We start from the raw sequence: 15,531 nt of genomic DNA on the forward strand, positions 1-15,531 counted from the left end.
GGGTGGTGGCTGGGAAGGAGGGCAGACGAGTAAACTCCCACCCCCACCCCCGGAGCCGGCCCTCCGCCGCTCCGCCTCAGAGGGGAGGGGAAAGGAGCTCCAGGGCAGAGGGCCCCCCGAGGCCACCCACCTTCTCCGGGGTCCCCTCGGCCTGGCGCCTGGTCCCTGCCCCCACCCCGAGCGTCCCCCTGCACGTGTTGGATCCCGGGATGCAGCTGCACGGTTGGGCAGGTGGTGTAACCTGCCATCATTCTGCCTCTGTTAAGCGGTGAGGGGCTACGGGGACAGAATAGTACATACCGTTCGAGGAGGTCACCTAATCGTTTATTTCTACTTGACTCTTACCGTGTTATCCGTGAAGGCTTTTTTAAGGGGGATGGGAGTGGGAGGAGAGGCGACCTATCCAGAAATGACTGATAGGAAAACAAAAAGCCTCAATAAATCTTTTATTTCTTTCTTTTCCTTCCTTCCCTTCCTTTTCTCTCTTGACTGAATGACTTGAATTCAGGAATCCAGGGGCTGAGTCTGGTTCTGCCAGGTCCTGGCAGTGTGACCCTGCGTCACCTCATCTGTGCGCTTGGGCTGATGCTCTTGTGAAATGGGGACCCTGTGCTTGAATTAGATCTGCCTCTTGGCATTTTTGGACTTCAACGGTTTTGCTTCTTTTTTCACATTGAAATTATTGCATATTGTTGTTAGGTAGCTCAACACAGTGGCCAGCCTCCCAATCAAGAAGACTTAGATTCAAGTCTTATCCCTGCCACATACTGGCTGTGTGACCCTGGACAAATCACCTAACCTCTCTCAGTGCCCTAGGATTATAAATTGTAGAGCAGTTGTTGATCTACACCTGTAGGAAATTCCTTGCTGGGGAGCTCCTTACAAATATGAAATCACAGGTCTTAACCAAAAGAGGAAAGAACAATTATTGCATATTTTCTTGGGGGCTAAATCTATAAGAATCTTTGTCTACAAGCTTAGTTTCTTTTATATTGCCATCTTTTTCCATCCAAACTGAAAAGTGCTTTCATAATTTTTAAAAAAGATTTTGGTTTGTAAAGAAATGATACCTTCATTAAAATAAGTACAGCAGTGGCTAGGATGGCAAGGCACATGCTTACTCGAGAATATGCAGGGTTGTTGTAAATCTCAAATGAGATAATAATTTGTAAAGTGTGCTTAATATGCTATATGAATTCTATTGTTATTATGTGTGAGTCTAGAGTATAGAACTCAAATTAATGAGTAGAAACCATGGTCAGGCATGTTTTTGTTCATTTTAAATTAGAAGTCTCAAACATTAGTGAGCTATCACTAACATTGTTCCATCAAAAGTTCCACTTGTCAGGGATGTTGTAGAGGGAATTGATCCCTGCATTTGATTGGGGGTTTTCTTGGCAAAGATACAGGAGTGGTTTGCCATTTCCTTCTCCACCTCATTTTACAGATGAGGAAGCTAAAGCAAACAGGGTAGAGTGACTTGCCCAGGGTCACAGAACAACTAGTAAGTATCAGAGTCCAGATTTGAACACAGGAAGAGGAGTCTTCCTTATTCCAGGCCCACTGTTCTATTCACTGGGCCACCTAGTTGCCCTAAGATTTTATGGGGTAGTAAGGAAAAGAAAATGTCAGAATTCCCCAAACTATGTCTCATGAAAAAGAACTGAAAAGCTAAGTCAGGGGTGTCTGCTTTTTGGTGACAAATTTGGTAAGTGGCTTTCAAAATACGACTGTTCTTGTCCTAATGCCTAATTAACTAATTCTTCAGGTAATTGGCCTTTTGGGTGGGTCTGAGTAAACAGAGAGAGAAGAAAATATACTTTAATTATATTAAGCTAGGAAAGAAATGATGTATTTCAAAATAAAAACCCCAGTAATGACATAATTTGGTCAGTGCTTTCTAAATGGAAGGAGTAGTATCATTGTTGCATTGTTTAAAACTAATTAAGATAGAGTAATGAAAAGGGACTCTGATTTCTTAGAATAGATATAAAAATGTAGAAACTAAAACTATTAAATGGGTCATTCTCTTGCCTGAAGAAGCTGCTAAGTTCTAGAAGGGATTCTAGAGTCTCCCTTAAACTCAAGTCTGTTTGGCAATAACCATTAAAGTGAGAGTACTACCAAACTTATTAAGTAATTTAGAATCATTTCCTTTTGTTCAGTGGAGATAAAGCCATAAACAGTTATGACTTCTGTAAAAAAAATTTTATGGCAGACTGTGTAAAGAACTCTAAAATATCCTTTTTGACATCTACCTGGCAACCTCAGTTAATACAAAAGTAATAAAGCTGTTATTTATGTAGCCCCATAAGGGGGTAAGTGATTTGCATACATTCTTATTTGAACCTAATCAAGAGGTACAAACTTAACCTGGTATTATTCCCATTTTGAAAATAAGGAAACTGGGGGCAGCTAGATGGCACAGTGAATAGAACAGTCAGGAGGACCAGAGTTCAAATGCGGAAATTTAGGCTTGTAGCTAATTAGTGTACATCAGGCATTTTGAACCACTGTCTACTACACCTTTACACCTTTCTCCTGCTGTAGTACTGTTACAGGTCACCAAACAACCACATACAATTCCCTATCCCTGGTTGTTAGGTGAGCTTGACTCCAGGTCATACAATGCAAGCACTTCTGCAAAAGTAATTTTAATGTGCTAACGACCTTAATCATTGACAGGTAGAAAACCATGACAACGCCAGGAACATCTGGCTTCCAATCCTGTGTAACTTGTCACTTCAGGGACAAGTCAGTTAACCTCCTTGTGTGTAGAACTCACACAGCTCCAATGCCCTAGGACATAATGCCAGCCAGACAATGAAGGAAACTTACACACCAGGAGTTCTTATCTTGACTGTCACAGATCTTTCCTGCATTCATGTCATCTAGTCAAGGAAGAAGTACCTATTACTAAGTACCAAGTTTTCCAGGACTCACTTGTGAGTATCAGAAAATATTGCTTTAGTTACAAGTATAACTGTTGCCTATCTTACAGCCACATTCAGGGAACCTGAAATAGGACCTGACTTTTGTCTACCAAGAATCACTTAAGGAACACTTGAGGGCTCCCAGAAGTAGGTAGGTAGTTCAGTGGATAAAGTGCTGCAGAGAGGAAGACCTAAGTTCAAATCTTGCCTCAAACAACTTAGTACCTTGTATGACCATAGTCAAGGCACTTAACCTCATCTGTAAAATAGGTATAGTAACAGTACAGAGTTGTGATTATTAAATGAGATAATATTTGTGAAGTGCTTTGCAAACCTTAAAGTGCTGTTTGCTTATTATTTCAGAATAATTAAGGCCTGAGAAATATCTTACTGCAGAGGCAGAGAGCTGCCTGAGTTTTGCTCAAGGGACTATATTTTGGAGGAGAGGCTTTCTCCTTTTCTCATAATCAGCACTTGCTCATACACTGACAGTCCATCCCCTACCACCTGGAATATTCTATCTTTACCTTTAACTCCTGGAATCAATGATTTTCTTCAAAACTCAGTTCAGGTGTCATCTACTTAAGCTCTTTAATGATTCTTCTTCCTCCATTAGGTAACTGGCTGCTAGAACCCTCACAAGAAATTTACTCAAGTTTATTTTCTATTTATTTATAATAATAGCTAGCATTTATATAGCCCATACTATGTACCAAGCACTATGCTAACAGCTTTACAGTAGATTTCGTTTGATCTCCTGTTGTTGTTCAGTTGTGACTGACTCTGTGACCCCCATGGATCATAGCACACCAAGCCCCTCTACCCTCTTCTACTTCTCAATGTCTGTCCAAGTTCATGTGCATTGTCTTGATGATACTATATATCTATCTCATCCTCTGCTGTCCTCTTTTCCTTTTGCCTTCAGTCTTTCCCAGCACCAGGGTCTTCAGTGTATCCTGTCTTCCTAAATAGAAATGGGGCCACAAAACTGTGCATAAGGATCCTTCCTTACTGACTACATATTGACTTGTTTTAGAATGTAATGTTATCTATGTTTTATTGTACTTTTATTTATTTTATATTTCCCCATCACATCTTAATATAATTTAGATCTCACTGGAGTGTTGTAGTACTCATTGGTGGTATGTTTATTAACCTCTAGACTAGAGGAATACCTCACTTAACCAGAATGCTATGGCTACAAAGGTGGTTTTCATGGGAGAAATCTTAGTGTAGTACTAGCTTTCCAGTCAGAGGACCTAGTCCAAATCCTGCCCATGAAGCTTGCTCGCTATGTGAGGCTGAACAATTATCATTTACTTCCCTGGGTCTCAGTTTCTTCATCTGTAAAATGGGGAGGTTGAAGAAGCTGGCCTCTGAGATTCCTTCCTACTTTAGCTCTATGATCCTAATACTACAGATAACATAAAACTTGAAACATGTATTGACCTCCAGGAGATATCCTATCCTTTCATTTACTGTCTTCAAAAGAGCTCTGATGTCCACTTGAATTTCAGGATTTGATACTTTTAAAGTTGAAGTGGAGGATATGCAGCTGTCTTGACCGAAGGACATAAAACTACTATCTTTCTACAAAATTAATCAAAACATTAAACAGCTTTTTTCAAGGATTCACTTAGTATTCAGTAAACATTTAACCTTTTGTATGTGTGCTATAGACTAATTCTAGGGAAGATATAAAGATAAGGTACTTTGCCTTTAAGATACTTACCAGAAATATTACCTCACTGATTATCATTTTTCAACTTGGTAGCACCGTCCAAAACATTACCTGTTATTTCTGTATCACAGAATAGTTTTGTCAGCTTTAGATAGTAGAATCAGAAGGAACCTTAAAAATGATCTCGTGCAGGCCCCTTGATTTACGGATTAAGAAACCTTGGCCCAGAGAGGTAATGGGTTGCCCAGGTTCACATAGCTAGTTAGTAGCAAGGCAAGGCTAGAGCTAATCCAGGCTTTCGTTCCAGTAATCTCTCTATTATAATATGCTCTCCTTACTTTTTTTGTTTGATTTGCCTTAAGAAACCTCCTCATCTTTGCCTCCTGGCTTCTTTCAAGTCCTGGTGAAAATCCCACTTTCTCCCTGAAGCCTCTCCCAACCTACATCTCCCCTCTCTATCCCACTCCCCTTAAATTAAGTCCTTCCCTCTGTTGATTAATTCCAATTTACTCTATGAATATTTGTTTGCAATTGTTTCTCCCCCCCCCCTCCATTGGACAGAGCTCTTTGGGAGTTCACCAACTGTTTTGTGCCTTGCTTTGTAATTCTTTTTTTTCCCTTTTTTTTTTTTTGGTCTTTATTAATTTGTTTAATTTTACTTTACAAGATTCATTACCACAATTCCTTGAGTTTCACATTTTCTCTCCCTCCCCGCTCCTCCCCCCATGGTGGCATACAATCAAGTATAGTATCTACAAATACTTTCACATTAGGCATTAGTCAGGTTATAAAGAAGGATTGTAACAGATGGAATGAAGAATGGGAAAGAGGAAACCAAACAAGAAAACGAAAAAGGGCAGGTAGTTTGCTGCAATCTGGGTTCGATCTCAGTTCTTTCTCTGGATGTAAACATCTCTCTCCGTCATGAGTCTTTTGGGTTTGACTTAGGACTCTGGATTGCTGAGAAGAGTCCAGTTTATCAAAGTTGGTCGTCACACATACGTTGTGTCTGTAATTGAGTACAAATTTCTCCTGGTTTTACTCTTCTCACTCAGCATCAGTTTGTATAAGCCTCTCCAGGTAAATATGAAGTCCATCTGCTCCTCCTTTCTTATTGCACAATAGTATATATTATATATACTATTATATACATAACATGCATATACCACAACTTATTCATCCATTCCCCAATTGATGGGCACCCCCTTAATTTCCAATTCTTTGCTACCACAAAAAGAACTGCTATAAATATTTTTGTACATATGGGTCTTTTTCCCACTTCTATGATCTCTTTGGGATACAACCCTAGAAGTGGTATTGCTAGGCCAAAGGGTATGAAATTATTTATAGCCCTTTGGGCGTAATTCCAGATTGCTTTCCAGAATGCCTGGATCAGTTCACAACTCCATCAGCAATGCAATCATGTTCCAATTTGTCCACATCCTCTCCAGCATTTGTCATTTTTCTGTTTTGTCATCTTAGCCAATCTGACTGGTGAGATGTGGTACCTGAGAGTTGTTTTGATTTGTATTTCTCTTAATCAATAGTGATTTATTGCTTTGTAATTCTTAGCACCTATCACCCGTGCCTGCTAAATTGTAGGTGCTTAATAAATGTTGACTGATTGACCTCAGGACTAAACCTCTTTTCACTTCTCTACCATCATGCCTCATCACCCTGCTTCAGGCCGTTGTAGCTGAAATGGTTTGTCAAAGCCGTTAGTATTTAGGGGGCAAAATGAGTGTATGAAACTGCCAAAGAATATATTCATCAGCATCACCTAGAGCCAAGAAGGACCTCAGTGTTGACCTAGCTCAGGCTTCTTATTTCACAGATGAGGAAACTGTGTTCCAGGAGGGTTAAGTGACCTGTCCAAGCCCATAAAGGTATAATGATCAGAGGCAGGATTTGAACTTGGGATCCTCTGGCTTCAGTGCCTGTTAACTTTCCATTGTACCAAATGATAGATTATAGTAGAAATTACTAAGTACTATACACATTCAAGCAAGAAGATCTTTGTAAAGTAGGATTAATGTGGTACAGCTTCTTGGAAGAGATTAGGATTTGATATGGGTCTTGAAATAATGAAATGGTATAGAAGTTTTCAAAGCTATTCCACCAGAGCACAAACTGGCAAGTTCTGCCAAACTATAAAGACCTGGCAATAGACCTATTATTTGAAGGACTACCCTACAACTACTCTGTGCCATCTAGAGGGAGCTAAGGTGGCATAGTAAATAAAAGAGAGTCAGGAAGACCTACAGTCAAATCTGAGTTCAGAGAGTCTGATCCCTGTAGAGCAGGCCAAAAAAAACAGGGACGAGCACTTCGTTGTCATGTGCTGTGTTTCTTTCTGTCTCCAGGACTTAGCAAAGTACCTGGCACATAGGTGCTTCATAAATGCCTAGCTGACTGACTGATTGGTAGAGATCTACTGATACAGTGAATCTACAGCAGTGAAATGTCAGGTCTTTGAAGAAAAAGTCAAATTGGAGAGCAGTTCTAGGCCTTAGGGTGAAGGGGATGAGCAAATGCTTGTATGAATATAGTGTGTGAGGAGAATGGTAAAGGAGACTGAGGAACTAAAACAAATCCTAGGTTAAGTAGGCAGCAGGGTTGTACAACTAGTGTAAGACCAGTTAGTTGGTGGAGGTCCCTAAACGCCAAACAGAATTTTCACTTAATCCGTTTGGCAGTTTGGGGGTTGTTTTTAAACAGAAGAAGTGGTAACAAATATATTTGAAATATTAACCCGATGACCTTGTACAAGATGAATTGGAATGGAAAGAGACTAAAAATGGACAGCCAGGATATTGTAATAATTCAGACATGAAGTCACAAGGGCTCAGACCAGGGCAATGGATCCATCGAAATACTCAAAGGGGGAGAAATCTTAAAGACATTGTGAAAGAAGAATCTTACCAGTTTTTTTTAATTGAATATTTCATGGGAAGGAAAAAAGATGATTCAAATTTTCAAGCCTGAAGGGTTAGGAAGAGATGGGGAGGTTGGAGAAGGAAGGAGTTTTTAGTAAGAGGCAACCTCTAAGTGGAATTGACTTCTAGTATGGTTTTTAAAAGGGATGTGAGTCCAAAGAAGGATGGAAAAGATCTTTTAGAGCAAAGGAGAAATGTTTCTTCCTCTAAATTTACTGAGGGAAGGATGAAAGAACACATGAAAAGATAGTGCTGTGTTTAGGTGAAAAAATATGAATGGGAATCTCAAATGGTCTTGGATTTCTTGGTGTCTTAGTGAAGTTATAGTAATATAGTTGCAGTAATCATCTTATTAGTAATGAGAGTGAATGCTTAAAAGAGAAGTTTTTGGAACAGCCACTGTGGGAATTAAACTTGAGCATTAGTGAGGAAGCCACAAAGGATTTCCTTATAGTGATCTGGGCTCATATTTTGATTCTGTGGATCAAATCTCTTTAATTAATAGACTTTCTCCAGTACAAGGAGTTCCCAACTTTTAGAAATGGGCTGTGTTCCAAAGGTTCAAATACATAATTTTAGAATTCTGCAAGCATTTTCCCATGAAAAGATTATGAATAGTAATTACATTCCCAGGCTATCCCACAAAAGTAACCCATAGTCTAGCTCTTCTGTCCATTTTTTTCTTTGCAATTTTATTAACTTCCATCCCTTTTTATTCCCACAACTACTACCTAGTTTAGGCTTTTATCTTCTACCTGGGATGTAATAACCTCTCCATTTGATCCTATATGCTATTACTAAAATTATGAAATCTGTTTTAATTTGTCATTCCTTTTTTGTGGTGATTCAGATTTATAGTCATAGGCAAGGTGGGATAATATTAGTATAAGTCATGATAATGAAACACAAGTAAGCAGAATCTTGATTCATCCAGGCTAAAAGTTAGCACAGTTATGAGAACACAGATCCTGATAATAGGAATGTGCTAGGCAAGGCATGGTCATTCAGGCAATAGTGGTCATGTTGTGGGCAATAAATCTAGTCACGTCACAGTAGTAGGGTAAAGCTAGTAGGGATTGATGTCAGAAGGACACTTATCACAATGATAGTCTCATCAGAATGGGTCACATAATACAACAGAACTAGGTAAGACTTAAGGTGATCCAATGTTAAGGTTTCAGTCCTGCAAGGAAGACTTGATCATATTAGTTTGTGAACATCAAGGAGGACTTCTAAGGGAGGAATTGCTAAATAAATAAAACTGTTAGATAATCATTTTTTTCATGATCAGTTTAGGTAGTAAGTTGGTCTTGACTCTCTAAACACTTGTCCTTTATGACCATAAAAGATCCTGACTAGTTAGGACAATCCCAGCTCTCCAGGGACTTCATTATCTATTCTCTTCATCAATCCAGGAAATTTAGGATATCTGTGTCTGCTGGAAAAACCAGATGTCAAAAGAGAATCTGTTGAGAATGAGGAGGAGGAGCCTCAAGAGCTCTGTAGGGTCAGACCCTGAAGTGGATGGATGAGGACTTGAAGCTTTCCAAGAAGACTATTTCCTTGTCCTCAGAGCCCTTGTCTTCAAAAGACCCCTTCAACTTCTGGACCCAGAGCAAGAGTCCTGATAGCAGAGATCTCATCACATAAAAAGACTGGTGACTTCCCTTTGCTTAGACAAGAAGATAAAATTGAATCTCATTAGCCTGCAGCAACATTTATCATAGTCATAAAACACCAGTGTTAGTAGGATCCTTAGAGACCAACTAATCCAACCTCTCATTTTACAGATGAAAAAACTGAGACCCAGAGAGACTAAGTGACTTGTCTATGGTCAAGGTTTATGGCAGGACTGGGAATTGAACACTTATCTCTTGATTCCCAGTCAGTTTTCTTCCGATTATGTATCTGGTAATTTTTGTGCCCTCTCAACCTCTTCAAAAGTCTGCATACAAATACCCACAAACTATAGCTATATGAAAGAAAAGTGAATGAAAATGCTAAAGAATCCAAAAGGGAGTGACTAGGAAAAATGATTTATGCTCTTAATGAATGAAATGCTTTATGCTTTCTAAAATGAATTTGAATAAATATGATGCGTTTATGATTTATGTTTTTAGTGAATGAAATTAATTTAAATGTAAATAGTTACTAACCAGCTTTAGTTGTATTGATTTTCACTGTTTATAATTTAATAAAACATTTTTAAAAGTCTCCCTACTTAGAAAAAATTGCTTGAGACCAGCAATGAACCTCTCTCACATCTCACTGATTTCCCTTCACCTCCCCCTCCCCAGCATGTGAAGCAAAATCAGAAAACAACCCTGTCTCACCCAATTAAACACATTCTTCCAAAGAAATCCAAGGACTCAGAGGTCTTGCAGTCAGTTTCAAGGAAGAATTTTCATTGCAGACCTATAGGAGGAAGGGAAGTTTATTTAATAATTCTTTCATGTAGAAGAGTGACTAACCTCTCCACAAACACTCATCTAGCCCTATGCCATTTCTTCATCCCCACTGCCCTCAGTTCTCCAACTTCTGGTCCAATACAGATGTGGTTAGAAAAAATATTTTATAGTTCTGTGGCAAATTGAACAGATTGCAGTACTTCCTACTGGTTGTTCAAGTCTTCCAGGCAAGCATTGACTCACAGCGGAAAGAGTCTTGACCTGCCTGACCTGCCACTAATGTGCTGTATTAGTAACTAACTGTAAACCGTTCAGTGGTATAGTGGCCTGGACTAGGAGGCAGGAGCCCCTGAGTTTGAATCCTTTCTCAGACTACCAGCTATGTGAACAAACCACTCTCTGTGCCTCAGTTCTATATATTCTTCCCCAGAAATCTCCTAGCTTATAGTTTAAAGTACAGTTAGAAATGACAACTCTTCAAATGAGTTTGGACATTTTTTAAAAGTTTTTTTCCTCATCTGGGGAAGATAAACAATCCATCTCCCCACTGAATTCGAGTGGTAGGAAAAGTAGTGAGTCTTGGTTCAGTATGAAAAAAGGACATTAATTGAAATTGAAGCCTGAGAGTTCAAAATTCAAATTCCTTTGACCCCTTACTTTTTTCAAAACCCTGAAGGAAAAAAGCAATCAATAAAATTACTTTGAATTTGCAAAAATTGGGCTTAAAATTTTAAAACTCAATTCTGGATGTTAGAGAAGCTGCTAGGTAGAACAATTAATGTTCTTGTTGCTAATGGGACAGCCACTGATAAGGAAGGAATATGGTTGGTAATTATAATGTCTTCCTTTTGAAGAAGTACCATGGCTAGAAATGGTGAGATGAGGTTAAAACTGTGGAGGTTCATTTTGAATAGTAATAGCTAGCATTTATATAGTACTTTAGAAATACTCTATTTGATCCTCAATGAATGGTTTGTTTTATTTTGTTTGGGGTTTTTTTTTTTTTGCCCTTTTTACACTCAAAGAACTGAGACAGATTAAGTGACTTTCATGAAGACATTCCTTAGTGTCTAAGGCAGGATTTAAATAGGTGCCAAGTCTAATACTATTCCATTTTGTAGTAGAACAACTATTAGATGTTATTCCTTACACATAATATTCCATCTGTCCCACATCTGAAATTCTTTCTTATTTATTATAGAATTCCTAACTTCCTCTAACGCCCAGCCCAGGTGCCATCTCCTATTTTAAGACTTTCTTGATGTCTTCCCCACCCTTTCTAGCTCTCTCTAAATTTATTCTGTAGGTTTAAGTTCTTTGAAGAGCTGTTTTGTTTTTTAGTCTCTGATATTTAAAATCCAGGTGAAGAACAAAGACACAAATTGGCCATCTGGGTTGAGCTGAGCTAGTCTCTGGGAATTGATTGAGCAGTATTTCAGTATCATGATCTTTGTCACGCCTCATGACTTTGACCTTGGTAATTTTATGTAGCTTATATCTATTCGGCTCACAGAGGGATGGCATGCGGAGGGTATAAGAGCTAGTTTGTCTGCAAGTGAAGGAAGACATGAGTTCAAGTTTGGCTACTTACATACTGACTGAGTGATAACATTGCTTACTCTCAGGGGTTTTCAGCAACTAAGATTATAAATTGCAGAAAAGGGGCTGATCTGCTTTGATGGAGGGGTTTTCCTTACCTGAGAGTTCGTATGCCAGTGGTTTGCGGGCTGGATTGAGAGCCTAAATATCATTTATATTGTTTCTGTGGAAAAGCCTACCTTACAGCAGTGGTGTCAAACTCATACAGAAACAAACATGAAGATCCCTGTGGCCACACATTAATTTGGAAAGCCACATATTAATGTTATCTATGTTTTATTGTATTTTTGCTTATTCTGTTAAGTATTTCCCAGTTATATTCTGTTTCAGGCTGCCCTCAGGAGTGTTGCAGGCCCTGTTGATTGACACCTTCAGCACGAAAGAAGAACTAGAAATTAGTCTCTCCTTGCCTCCTTGCTCAGTTTAATCATATGACTACTGCCAGGATGAAAACGCATCTTGATCCTCATGGCTCAGGCTGACCATTTCTGTATGTGGGACAAATGCTAGTTTGGGACAAGATACCATATAGCCATTTGGAAAATTAATTTATCCAAAGATTTTAAATCCTGTAGGAACGTGGGAAAATTAGTTTGTGCTATGGCAAAAGGCTTTGTGAAAGAGCTCGGGATTTGATTTTGACTTGAAGGCTAATTAAATTTGGGTGGGTGAAGAGGAAGAAGTGGGGAAAATAGAGCAAAAGAGATGCAGGATGATACAATGTTAGAGAAACCAAAGGAAAAGATCAGCTAGATGTCTAGTGATGCTATCCCATACAACAAAGAGGACAAGGAGGTAGAGGCTAAGATGGCTTTTTTATTAAGTGTAGTTATACCCTTTCCTAAATATAAAAAGTTTTTCATACATATTAACCTCAGTTGGATAGAAACTAATAAATAAATACATCTCTGACACATTTCATTTGGTTTAATTTTTATTACCCAAACAACATATGTTATCTTATGAGATGTTGAAAAAATTCTTAAAATGGGATTCTATCTGTAGTACCCTCTTTGGGACCCACTCTGGAAAGGTACATTTACTAAAACCTCTGAATGAGTGTGATAGAGACCATTGCAGTAGCTAGGTATAAAATAACTACCTAGCGTCATCTGTTCACAAGTATCTACTGCACATTTTGCATGTAATCTAATCCACCTTGTATAATACCCTCTTATCTTTACCTTTCAAGTGGGGGCCATCTCCACTCCTGATCTCTGTCTTGCCACTGGATGATGGTTCCAGAGGAGAAAGTGAGGCTGGTGACTTTGCACAGCCCTCCCTTTCTTAAATCCAATTCACTTGCAAGTCCCAGCATCACCTTCCTGATGTCATGGCCCTCTCTGAGAACTAAGGGCAGACAACAAGACCTTTGATGTATGGTATATGTATTGGTGGGTGTATACATCTGCCTATTTGTGAATTAGAAGAGAATTATGTATGGATGCATGGGAGTATAATGAACAGTATTCGCCTAGGACCACTAATAGGTTCTCCACTAAAATTGTCTGGAAGTTTTTTTCCAGTGGTTTTTTCACCTTTTTTTTCCCTTTTGCAAGCAGTGATTCCCACGCTCTAATTCCTTTTTTCTCCAGACCACAGCTTATGCTGGCTTCTTTCCAACCATGGAGCAATCATTAATTTGCAAACAAAATGTGAACCAGTGAAATGTCAGTCCAGAATCTTATAACCTAGTGTGCAGATTACATGTCACAAAGAAGTAAGCCACTACATAGAAACATTGAATTTAATACGGTTTTTTGAAGTGCGGTTGTATCTGATATCCTGGCAGTTGCTTCGCCATCTTCCAACTCATAGTCTATTACCTAATTAATCCACTTTTACTTTTTCCTACCTAGCCACTTACCTTTCCTCATTTTCTGTTCTCCTCCTTTCCCCTCCATATGCCTACTTAACATGAACATACATTTGATTGCCTACTATGTGCTTAGCATTGCTAGGCACCATAGGAGATATCCAAAGTATATAGAGATTCCTACTCTTTCGAGTGTGTATTTATATTTATATATATTTATGTGTGTGTATAAAACATGTATGTATTATGTATATGTATATGTTTGTATATACACACATACACATACTGTAGGTTAAATCCCAGTTTTCAGTCAACATGCATTAAATGCCTCTTAGGTACCAAGCACTGTGTAGGCACTGGGCACACAAATATAAAACCTTTCAAAGTAGTTACATTCTCTTGTAATGAGCAGCATGGGAAATTCGACTGTTGCTGTCCAGTTCACAGAAAGTAGAGCCTTTTGTCAATGAATTCAGAAGTTAAACTGTGATTTGAACACATTAGGAGAGTTAGCATGTGTTTATTAAGAAAAACGACATGCAAAGGTTTCCATGACACCTATAGAGCCTGTAATGGAACTTTGACCTTCCAGTCCTCATCTTTCTTGACTTCTCTATAGCTTTTCACAGTAGATCACCTCCATCTTGAAACTCTTTTTTCTAGGTTTTCATGACATTACTCCTAGTTCTCTTCAGGTCATACATATTAGTCATGGGCTCTCTTGGGGCTTGGGCCTTTTTCTTTTCTGCTATATCACTTAGTGATCTCATGAATTAAGTTATCATTTCTATGCTGATGATTCTTAAATCTACTTCATCCAACACTAACATCTCTGTTGACCTCCATTCTCCCACCTCCAGCTGCCTGTTGCACATCTCAAACTGGATAGCCTTTAGACCCCTTAAACTCAACTTGTTTTCTTTCCTCCCAAACCTTCTCTTCCATTCCAAAATTGTCCTGTTATTGAAGAGTACCACCCTCTTCCCCCCCAAGCTCTTGACCTAGGTGTCATCCTCAAATCCTCATTCTCACCTTCCATTTCCAATTTTTTGCCTACGTCTGTTGATTCAACCTTCATAACATCTCTCAAATGTGCCCTCTTTTCTCCTCTTATACTGCCACCACACCAACTCAGGCCTTCATTACCTCATTCCTGAACTATTGCAGTAGCCTGCTGGTTGGTTTCCTTGCAATCCATCCTCCACTCAGCTGTCAAAGTGATCTTCTGAAGGCACAGCTCTGACCACCTCCCCTCCCCCCCATCCCCCACACACACTAGTGGCTCCCTAACACTCACCTCCAGGTTACACATTCATGACTTGCCCCTCCTCCCTTCCCAGTCTTCTTACACTTTATACCCCCTCACATACTCTTCCACCACTGACACTGGCCTCCTGGCTGTTACTCAGACAAGATATTCAGTGCATCTCCTAACTGGGCCTGGAATGCACTCCCTTCATCTCTACTTCTTGGATTCCTGGCTTCCTTTAAGTCCCAGATAAAATTCACCTTTTACTGGAGCCTTTCCTGATCTTCCTTAATTCAAGTGTCCCTTCCTTCTGTTGATTGTCGCTAATATATTCCTTGTATGTACATATTTGCATATAATCTTCCCCATTAGACCTTGAACTCCTTTAGAACAGGGACTGTCTTTTGCTCTGTGTCCCCAGTGCTTAGCAGAGAGTAGGCACTAAATGAATGTTTATTGACCGGTGCACTGATTTTGGCCTCTTGATCCTATGCCATGGAGAAAAGTAATAGACCAGGTATTCTAGGTGGTTTTGGCCTCACTAGTGATTATGGGTGTAGAGAATTTGCTAGTGAAGTATCTCCTCTTATGCAGATCTACAACTGTTCTGCAGTAATAGTTTTACCAGTGTCAGTTGCCTGAGGGGTCTGTCCTTAGCACTGAGAATGTCTTTTTCAAGTCATGCAGCAAGTATGTACCAGAGACTGCATTTGAATTCAGGTCATCTAGGCCCTTCCCACTAAACCACACTGCCTTTCACTTATTATCTAATGCAGGCCTTTAGTATTGATTGTACTTTATTTTTCAATAGAGTTGTTTTGTAATTAGCACATAAGTGTTATATTTGATTGTGATTTTTTAAAAATTAGATTCAGAAAGCCTCTGGTGTCCATTTTAGGTCTCAGTAAG

The 15,531-nt window shown here is 39.2% G+C and overlaps 1 protein-coding gene and 1 long non-coding RNA gene across 2 annotated transcripts in view; both read left to right on the forward strand.

Moving 5' to 3' along the window:
* LOC138143690 (uncharacterized) lies at window positions 1-9,764 on the forward strand. Its single transcript, XR_011163781.1, has 2 exons — window positions 1-2,945; window positions 8,966-9,764. It is a non-coding gene; the product is annotated as an uncharacterized lncRNA (long non-coding RNA).
* Window positions 1-15,531, forward strand: part of FAM162A (family with sequence similarity 162 member A) — a 35,978-nt gene that overhangs the window by 168 nt on the left and 20,279 nt on the right. The window lies entirely within an intron of this gene.

The sequence above is a fragment of the Petaurus breviceps genome, unplaced genomic scaffold (assembly GCF_028583685.1).
Source record: "Petaurus breviceps papuanus isolate PSGF00001 unplaced genomic scaffold, PetGlider_PUasm1.0 90654, whole genome shotgun sequence".
NCBI lineage: Eukaryota > Metazoa > Chordata > Mammalia > Diprotodontia > Petauridae > Petaurus > Petaurus breviceps.